Raw genomic sequence first — 10,940 nt, forward strand, 5'->3', positions numbered from 1 at the left:
ATAATCGAACTAATTGCGGAAATTTGAAGAGGGACTTAAAAATAATAAATTAAGCAAGTTTACCAATACTGCTAAAAGAATGAGCTAAAAATACACAAATGATTGGATTGATAACTGGTAAAATAGGAAAAAATAAATTTAAAATGTAAGAAATATTTTAAAATATTCACTCAAAATATCCTTATTTTTAAGAACTAGAAAAAAATCAGTGGGGTTTTTTGACCTTCAATTCTAAGACACATTAAGTTATAATTTACAGAAGACATGATTATACTTACATTTCAAATATGAAATGCAGTGTTGTTAACTATAGCCACATCGTTGTACCTTAGATCTCATAATTATGTTTATGTGGAAATCTGGAAAATTATAGAGACAGAAAAGAAATCAGTGTTTGCCATGGGTTTGGAGAAGAAGAAAGGGGGCTTGAACAGTGAAGCATAGGGGATTGCTTAGGGCAGTGAAACTATTCTGTATTAAACTGAAATGATAGGTACATGACACTATATCTTTACTAACAGTCGCAGAACTTTGCAGCACAAACAGTGCATTAAAATACTCTAGGAGTTTGAAGGATCTCAGGATGGAATATAGACAATGATATAAAAATTTAAAATATTAAAAAGTATTACTAGTAGTGCAGGGAAAGAGGACATGGGAAGATGTTGGTCAAAGGGTACAAAATTACAGTTACACAAGATGAATTTCAAGAAATGTACTTACATACGCCACCCTTAAATATGTGGACCATAATTTTCTACCCCATAATTGTGTCCCAGTCTCTTTCAAGGAGTACTGTAGGAAAGTGGAGCTTCAAGAAAATAACTACACAGTGAAGAAGCCTGACAAACACCATTTCAGCCAGGTGACCAAGGTTAACATCATCAGTGATGTCATCCTGATAGCATGCACCTTATTATGGTGTAATCAGAATGGCATTTTACCTGTGTGGTCTTCCACCCAAGAACTCCTAATCCCAATCTAATATTGAGAAAAATATCAGAGGAACCTTAATTGATGAACAGTCTACAAAATATCTAACCAGTGTTCGTCAAAACTCTCAAGTCACATAAAACAAGGAAAGTATGAGAAATTGCCACGGTCTAGAAATGTCTAAGGAAACATGATGACTTAAATGTAATTTGATATCCTTGAAAGAATACTGGGCAGAGAATTACCATTAGGTAAAACTGAGGAAATTTAAGAAAAGCATGTACTTTGGTTCATCACAATGTATCAACAGCATAGTGAATGTATCGTGCTAATATAAAATGTTAATAAGAGGGGAAACCAGAATGGGGTATATGAGACCTCATTGAACTAGCTTTGCAAGAATTTCTACAAATGTGAAACTGTTCTAGAATACAAATTAATTAAGGTAAATCAATTACCCTGGAAAACTCGGTAGTCTTCTCCATCATCACTTTTTCATTGAGAAATATCTTGTCCAGGATATCAATTATTTAATAATAAATAATTATTTTATTGTGACAAAATGTATGAAACTTAAAATTTGCCATTTTAATCATGTTTAAGAGTACAGTTTTGTAGCATTACATACACTTACATTGTTGTGCAACTATTATCATTATCCATCTCCAGAACATTTTTATCTTTCCAATTGAAACTCTATTCTCATTAAACAAAAATGTCCCATATCCCCATCTCTGCAAGTTCTTTCTCTACGAATTTGACTACTCTAGGTTGCTTATATAAATGGAATCATAATAATATTTGTCATTTTGTGTCTGACTTATTTTACTAAACACAATTTCTTCAAGATTCATTCATGTTGTGACATAGCAGAATTTTCTTTGTTTTAAAGGCAGAATAATATTTCATTTTATGTGTGTACCAGGTTTTGTTTCCATTTATCTTTCAACTAACATTATGGTTGTTTCTACCTTTTGGCTAGTGTAAATAATGCTGCTATGAATATTTCTGTACAAATATCTCTTTGATTTTCTGCTTTCAATCCTTTTGAGTATATACCCAGAAGAGGAATTGATGGATTACACATAATTCTGTGTTTACATTCTTGAGGAATCATCATAAAATAATAACTTATTATTAACAAGAATTAGACCACCTGAGAAACATACACTATAATATTAAAAGAGGTTAAAAGAAAGATAACATTTTAAAAAACTCTTCACTTAATGTTCTTTTGGCAAAAGAGAATTGTAACTAAATATTATAGAAGAAATTTAAAAGGAAGAATAAAGCACTTTAATAAAGGAAGATTATAAAGTAGACATACAAGAACACAGAGTAGATAAGGCACAAGAAAGATGAAAATAAAATATGAGTTTATAAATTGAAAGATAGCATCTTATATCAAAAATAATTGATCCATAATTGTAAAAACATAAACAAATCTTATTACTTTTTATGGAACTTTGAAAATAATGAAAAAATATTTGCACCTCTTCTTAGGTAAAACAAATCTAAGTAATTTATAAGTAGCATGATAACAATATATCAAAATTTCATGGAAAAGTTTTAGTACATAAATGTCTAAAATTAATATAAATTATGTTTTTTAAATTCCGTATGTCCTCATCTTGATAACAAACCCATTGTTCATCCAAGCAATTGAAAAAAAAATCAGATTGGCCTTTGATTTCTCTAGAGTCATTTGCAGTACCAGTAGACTGTAAAGATCTTAGATAGTTTCACGCGAACTTCTGCAAAATATAAAATAAAAAAAAATTTGCACCTCTGCTACTCTGATGAATACACAGCCAAAATATAGCCTAGGGCACGTGCATTGACCTAATTCCCTCCTGAATAAATATACAGCCAAAAGTCCCTCAAACAAAAAATGAATGCTAAATAATCCTACTTGTATCTCTATATACTCTTTAAATGGAAATTTAATGGAGACAAAACATCCCCATACAAATTGAAAATTGAGAATACGTGTTTAATTTTTTTCCTGTATGTAATGTATATAATATGTTGCTAAGAAACAGGGAAATGATCTCATTTCTCTTACTACCTATCCATATTTGGTATAATTTATAAGTAGTTAAAAATAGTTAATGTGAATTAACAGTGGAAATATTATGTCTTGCCAAAATGAGATGAGAGAAAATACAAGGTACCACCTCTATCCACCCATTACACTTAATATTTGACAGTAAGTTTGTTTGCAAGAAGATAGCAAGTCTACTAAATCCTGAAATGTCTTGTGTAGCATGAAAAATGCCATTCACTTTTCTAATATTTTGTCTCAAATTTGAAACAGCAAATATGATAAACATTTTAATCAGAGGTGAGAAATAAACATTTTAATCAGCGGTAAGAAATTTAATAGACTTTGAGCCCAGCCCTATAAATAATAACTGTGAGGTCACTATTAGTACTGACATCACAGGGTTTTGACTCATATGGTATAAGCCTATATATAATATTATTAAATTATACATGGAAAATAATAAATACCATATTAATATTAGCTGTTATTATTATATGAGCCATATTCAATGAATGTTTGTCAGAGTTCTTCAGTGGCAGGCAAAATTCTGAGTACTATATACCAGTGACCAAAGCAAAGAGTCTTCCCGTTGTGAAATTTTTCTCCTAGGGATATGTTGGGGAAAGAGAATACAGGCAATACAATTTTTTATAATCATACTATCGTATTTATTATGTGATAAGTGCTAAGAAAAATAAATTAAAATTGAACAAGATATACCTAGAGCTCAATAAAATACTTTTAATTTCTTCTGATACAATAATTATTAAAATATAGAAAAAGTTATAATAACATAGTACAATAAAATGTAGAGCAAGTTATAAGGGGTTCACAGGACATAGTTGAGAATGGTTCCACTTTTAATGAATCAGAGTAAACCTCACTGAGTAAATAAATACACAAGCTGTGCACAAATAGAGCAATGGAAAGTTGGTGGGTTAATGAACAAGAAAGACCATCTTTATTTTGGAATATTCAATTTTGTAGCGGTATGCAAACCAAACAAAACAACTGCAGGCTGTGTTCTGTTTATCTGCTACTGTGTTTGACCTCTACTTTAAAACAGAAAATAACTCAGAGCGACTGCATTCTAAATTTAGTCTACTAGCTTTCAAAACATTTGTTTTGTCAGTGCTACACACAAGATTTTTCAAGTTAATATAAATGTGGTTGAAATGTATACTAGCTCATCCTTGAGTTATTGCATAGCCTCTTAACTAGTTGCCTCTCGTTGTCTTGTTTCTCTTTCCATCTTTCTTACCCAGATAAACTTTTTTAGATGAAATAAATGAATGATTTACTCACTTGATCACAAGTAGTCAACTCTGCAGTCTACTAAGTCAAATCTAAACAGGTTAATCTCTACCATCCTGTGTCTTTTTCCCCAACTACACTTTCAAATGGCATATCATTTCTTGCACGTCACTTATACTGTTGCATTATTCAGCCTTTCCTCACTTTTGTTACTGTGCCAGGACATTAATCAACTGCATACATTTCCACTGAAATAATATCCCATCTTTCAGTCTTATACAGCCAATTCTTCTGATTTTTACCAACAAAAATAAACTCTTCTGAAGTCCTACGTTTCTTTGTTGGTACTCTTTTTATAATATACTTTGGTTGTAATATAATTCCTCATATTGGTTTACATTCCTTGTGAGTTTGAACATTTTTTTGCAAATGAAACCTACATAGTTTTGTTTTCTACTCAGAACCAATCTCAAATAGATGATACTAAAGAAAAAAATAAGAGAGTATGAGAGTTGCAATTCTTGTATCCATCACCTTGTGCTCCGAATTAAACAGATAAATTAAATAGATGAAATTACTTTTTATGGAGATACTTTATTTTTACATGGACAAATATGCATGAGAAAACTAGCTATGCTTTATGCTGTTAATAAAGGAAAGGGTGAAAATAGAGTAGATATTACTACATAAGTAACTACTGCCTTTTATAGCTGAAAAAATTCATGTAGCCTATTAGAGAGAAAAAAAGAGAGAGAAAAGAACAAGACAGAGAGAGAGAACAAGCAAAAGGGCAAGCACAAGAACAAGAGCATATCCAATATCAAATTCAACATAAATAAAACTGATAGACTCAATACCAATATAAGAATAATTTACATACTATACATTATATCAAAATATCAGTTATTTAATAGAAATTAACTCGATTGTTCAAGTTTGAATTACCATTTTTACATTTTAATTTTAATAAAGTCCAGTTTATCAATTTTTTTTCATGTATTCCATCTTTAGTATTGTTTCTAGAAAGTCATCATTATACCCAAGATCATTTAGGTTTTTTCCTGGGTTATCTTCTAGAAGTTTTGTAGTTTTGCATTTTCGTTAGGTCTGTAATCCAGTTTTATGTAACTTTTCTGAGGGGTGTAAGATCTATCTACATTTATATTTTTGTATGTAGATGCCCAGTTGTTCCAGCACCACTCGTTGAAAAAATTATCGTTGCTTCTTTCTATTGCCTTTGCTCTTTTTTCAAAGACAAGTGGACTATATTTATGTGGACCTATTTCTGAGCTCTCTATTCTGATCTATTGATCTATTTTTTTTAATTCTTTGCCAATGGCACACTATATTACTGTAGCTTTATAGCAAGACTTGAGATTGAGCAGTGTCAGTCCTCTGACTTTGTTATTCTCCTTCAACATTTTGCTATTTTGGATCTTTTGCCTCTCCGTATAAACTTTAGAATCTTTAGAAACTTTAATGATATCCGTAAAATAACTTGCTAGAATTTTAAATGGGATTTCATTGAGTCCATAGATCAATTGCGAAGAACTGATATGTTGACAATATTATCTTTCTATCCATAAACATGGATAATTTAGTTATTTGATTTTTTTAATCTGAATCTTGTGGTTTTTCTTCATATAGAGTCTGTAAAAATTTTGTTAGATTTATATCTAATATTTCATTTTTGGGTTGCCAATTTTAAATATTATGTTTTTGTCTTAACTTCTACATGTTTGTTACTGGTAATTATTATATTTTAAAGTTATATTGATGAGATAATTGATATTAAACCTTTATAAATTAGACATACTCTTAATTTCATATAAATTTTCATGCTTTACATGTTGTCCAGAGTATTTAGCACAAATAATCTACTAAAAATAGAAACAGTAGCAGTAATATTAACAATTAAAGTGAATAAAATTAAAGTAGAATAAGGAGAAATAAAAAACTTGACCTATAACCAATAACAAGGTTATTAGAATTAGTTCTCAAAATTCTTCCCAGAAGGAAAAGCCTAGTCCCAGATGGCTTCATCAAGAAAGGAAAATGTTAAGAACTGAAATGTAATCTCTAATTCTCCCTCAGTGTGGAATACATAAGATTGTACTAGATATAGACTAATGTTCTTGATGAGATTGTTTAGTGAATGCTGTTCAAAGGATGTATCTGTCAAACATCTTGTCTGTGCTGTTGAAATGTTTTTTTAATGATCTATAATTGTTAAAATGCAGCAAAGGAATGAAACTAGTCTGACCCTTCAAAGAGTGTTACATGCTTAGCGAAGAGTGAAAGTGGAAAGAATGCAGAAATGAAAGTTTCTTTCTGAGTTGAGGTGGTTCCCAGTCAGCACTGATTACTGTAAAAAAGCACATTCCTGTGAAGTGTGATTAAAGATATCACTATTTATGCCTGGGAGTCGCAAAAGCCTCACTATATTCTTTCTTAAAACTAATGTACCGTGCTTCTCAGCATGATTTATAGTTTCTCATGGCTTAGGCTATCAAGCAGAGCTAACTAATTAATTTGTTGATGACACATATGCCAAAGATTTATATTAAACCAAAAAAATTGTTTGAACTAAATTTTTATGGGTAACATAAATAAAGAAGAAATACCCTACAAATTAAAATGAGGCCAGTATAACTGTTATAATAAAACCTAACAGAGGCACAATAGTAATTGAAAACTTGAAAACAATTTCCGTGAAGACCATAAATAAAAATATTTTATATAAAACATTAGCAAATCAAGTAGATATAAGTATGTGTGTGTGTGTGAAAATACAAACAAAAAAGTTAGATTTATTACAGGAATGTGAGGTTGATTTAATATTAGAAATATCGATTAATTTACCACATTATTTCTGCAAAGAGAAACATTTGATCGTCTCAATTGAAATGGAAATAATAATAATATATGAAACTTTTAAGCTACGTTAATAGTAGTTTAATTCATTTGGATTGATTGTTCCGCTGAAGGAAAAACAGAAAGATCAAAACAATATTTTAAAAAATCAAAGTGAGGAATAATCTAGAAAAACTGAGGAAACAACAGAAGGCAGGTGACTCTGAATTGTTTCCACCGTGATGTATTTGGTGATCTGGTGTAGGTATCTGAGAGACTGAACTAAGATGTAATGGACTAATTTGGAGATAGTAAAACAGGAACTGAAATTCGGTGTCAGCCATACTTGGAAACCCTGGCTAATCATCTCTCCTCTGGGCTAGACCCACATGAGCTAAATCTCTTTAAATAATTTTGTTCTTATAAATGTAAATAAAGAGCTCCACATGCAGCGAACTTGAAGAGCTTAATGAATTAAGGTTGAATTCCAGTGATTGCCAGCCATTCAGTCCCTGATGAAACCCACCCAGCTCCAGATGCAGAACACAACAGCACTAGAAATAATAGTGTTGACTTTTTCTCAGCACGTCCTCTAGAGCACCTAGAAACAATGGCCCTTGATTCTGGACTGCTAACATCCACAGTGTCTAGTAGGAGAAAAGGAAAATCTGTGGAGTAAGAAAATGACATCTTAGGTATCAAATTACTTACGTAAGTAATTATTTTAATACAACATGGTGAGCATAATCTAAGACAAACAGCAAATAAGAAGATAGAACTATGTAAGTCATAATGAGCAGAACAAGTTAAAGACAGAAATATACCCTCAAAATTTTAGTTAAAAAATTATCAGGTGCTGTCTGTATGATACATTATTATAGTTTATCAGCTATTGCTTGGAAAACCTAAACTTTTCTCTTTTTTATCGGTACATTCGTTTTGGAGAGAATTTTATTTTCTCCTACCAAGTCTTGGGATAATCAACCAATTTAAGAAGAGCTCAAATTTTATGAATAAAAGTAAATGATACCCAAATCATTTATAATAACACTGCAGAAAATCAAAGACAGATACATCGTTTTAAAAGTCCGGGTTAGGGTAGGAGGAAAGCTAGATCAGCTCCAATGAGGTAATATTCTGATAACTGAGTTTTCAGTAGAAGCAGAAAAAAAAAGCTCTATGTCAGTTAGTTCCATGTATGGAAAGACAAGACAGTAACTTGTATTCCAAGACAAGTTTAGCCCAAAGCTGCCTCTTTACATATTTAAGTTCAGCCTGAAGGTTTTTCTGTACATTGTGAAATATAACAAGTGGAAGTGTAAACTGACCCTAGCCTGCACCTGTGCCAATCACTGAGTTTTGGCCAGTGAAATGTAGCCAACTGTTTGAACTGTGTTCAAATAAGGCGCACACTGAGCTGTAACCAATCCAGTTGTTTCTATATCTCACTTCTGATTTCTGTACTCGCTTCTCTCTCTCTCTTTTTTTTCTTTGTCTAGAAGTCTTCCACCACATGGCTTTGCTGGAGTCTCTCTGAATCTGCTGTGATTCTGGGGGCTGCACAATTCGTAAATCGTTCATTGCTTAATTAAGCTCCTTTAAATTTAATTAGGCTGAAGTTTTTCTTTAAACATCTCCATCTAGTAATAAAAAATTTCTTTCAAGAATTAGAACTTATAAAGATTTTTTAGATGAACCACCAAATTATAATCACTACCAAAAGATAAATAGTGCAAGAAATGTCAAGCCTGTTACACTAATAAAAGTAAAGTAATTCTAGATAGGAGCTTGAATTGCAACAAGTTATGAAGATTGAATAAATACATGAGCAGGTTTGAAAATCAAGTAAATATGTAGGTTAATATAAATGAATATTCATGGTGTCAAACAGAAACGTTTTAGGGGATTTAAAATACAAATATATTGAATTAAAACATCTGACATGACTATAAATTGGAAGGGTAGAAATGGAGTTAAAGTCTTTTAAATTACTTGCTCTTTTGAAAAGGAAGGTCAAGATAAGACAAAAAAACTTTATTAAGTCAGAGGTTCATGTTTTAATTTCTTGAGTGAAGAAGGTTCACAAAAAATGTAAACATCTTAGTTGATGGAACAAGGAGAGCTTCACTTGAGATTTTTTAAAAAGAAAATGGTGTCTTCCCTCCTTACTTCTATTCAACCTGACACCAGATGACCTAATCAGAGCAGGACAATGAGAATATGAAATACACTACAATAATGAACTGGGAAAACAAAAAAGAAATACACTGCTACTAGTGCTGATACCAAGTTTGCTGCTTAAATTTTCCAGTCTTAATAATCAGACTGTGTTCAATAGTGTTCATGTTCTTAGCAGTTTTTTAAAAAATATCTGGATGTTGCAGGCTAGTAGTTATGGGGATAGCTAGGGTGAGGGCTGATGTCTGTGTCCACTGGAGGGTTAAATTTTAGAATTTGGCTTATTTCCATTGGTTTCTGTCTTAAATAGGATGGATATTCTTTTGTGAAGTTTTTTCCTAGGAGATTTTGTTGCTATCTCAGTGTCAAAGATTGTTAAACTATGACCAGCTGCCTGAAATACCCTTACAGGAATTTTACAAGGCTTGAAATAAAGAAAACTGAAGCCAAATTTTCAATGTCTTTTACACTTAATTATTGAGACAACTGACATAGTTAAAGAGGACAAAAGAAATATTAAGCACTCAGAAACCTTAATGTTGAAATAATTTATTTTTATAAGACCTACATGTCTGTAGAATAGACAAACTGTGGACAAAACCTTCTCAAGCAAAGTACATTGAAACAGAGAGCATTACTGTTTTGATGAAATATTCCTTATCAGAAAAATGTCACAGTTCCTTGAATAAGGCTGTATTGTTAAAGTGAAAGGAAGTCCTTTCTATTGAAAACACCCACACTCTCTGGTTTAATGGCTACTTGACCACTATACATAATGCAAAAACATCAGTATGGCTCTATTAGGAATAGGGCCCTTTATAATTCAGTCATATTAAATAGAGAAATTAGAACTGAAATAATGCTGGAAGGAAGTAAGAAGACATAGGTTGAGTCCTAATTCTCCTGTTTAGGATTTACATACTTTCAATTCCTTACTCTAAGTTTAGGGATAACAATTCTTCAGTTGCCTTCATGTGTAATAATTATACCAATAAAAACTAATACAGGTCAATTTTTAAAGTTTATTGAATCCCTGCATAAAAAACTCTTGTCACCTGGAATTACAGAACTTTTTTATTTTTTATTTTTGTTTTTATTCAGTCCAAAGCATATATTAGGGGAACTTAGATAGACAGGGGTCTTTAGCCTCCTTGTGATGAAGAGTGAGAAAAGAGATGTTCCATCCAGGTATGTCCCTAATGGGCTAGCTAGGTTATATGAGGGTTGCAGGAATTTGGCTCAGGGGTCATGGATAATTTCTATGAGCTTCAAGCAACAATCTCAAAAGCTTTATCAGTGCCTGGAAATGTTTAAGACCCCATCTTAGGTTCAAGTCTGCAGGGGGAAATATGCTGCTGTCCAGGTTACAGAGTGGTCAGGGCGCTCTGTTTCTTGGTCAGGTTTTACAATAAAACTTAAATGACACAAAATAATATAATTGGTCAAATTGAGAATTTTATTTCAAATTCATTTTCTTTCCTGCAATAACGTAGCAATAGTCTTACCATGGTTGTAACAATAAATTAATATATTTTAATAATGTTAGGCAGCATTATTTTGGCAGCAAAATTGTGATTATCAATGAATAACTCTAATACCTGATGTCATAATATAAATACACATATATGCCATATATAACTACGCATATAATATACATTAAACTTATAGTATATAT

General features: G+C 31.5%; 1 long non-coding RNA gene across 1 annotated transcript in view; it reads right to left on the reverse strand.

Annotated features, from left to right (window-relative positions):
* Positions 1 to 851, reverse strand: part of LOC134729747 (uncharacterized) — a 178,610-nt gene extending 177,759 nt beyond the window's left edge. Inside the window, exons 1-2 of the long non-coding RNA XR_010111155.1 lie at positions 724 to 851; positions 279 to 359 (exon numbers count right to left, since the gene is read on the reverse strand). This is a non-coding gene — a long non-coding RNA (uncharacterized LOC134729747). The remainder of the gene's footprint in view (positions 1 to 278; positions 360 to 723) is intronic.
* Between the last annotated feature and the right edge of the window lie 10,089 nt (positions 852 to 10,940).

Source organism: Pan paniscus, chromosome 22 (genome assembly GCF_029289425.2).
Source record: "Pan paniscus chromosome 22, NHGRI_mPanPan1-v2.0_pri, whole genome shotgun sequence".
NCBI classification, from domain to species: domain Eukaryota; kingdom Metazoa; phylum Chordata; class Mammalia; order Primates; family Hominidae; genus Pan; species Pan paniscus.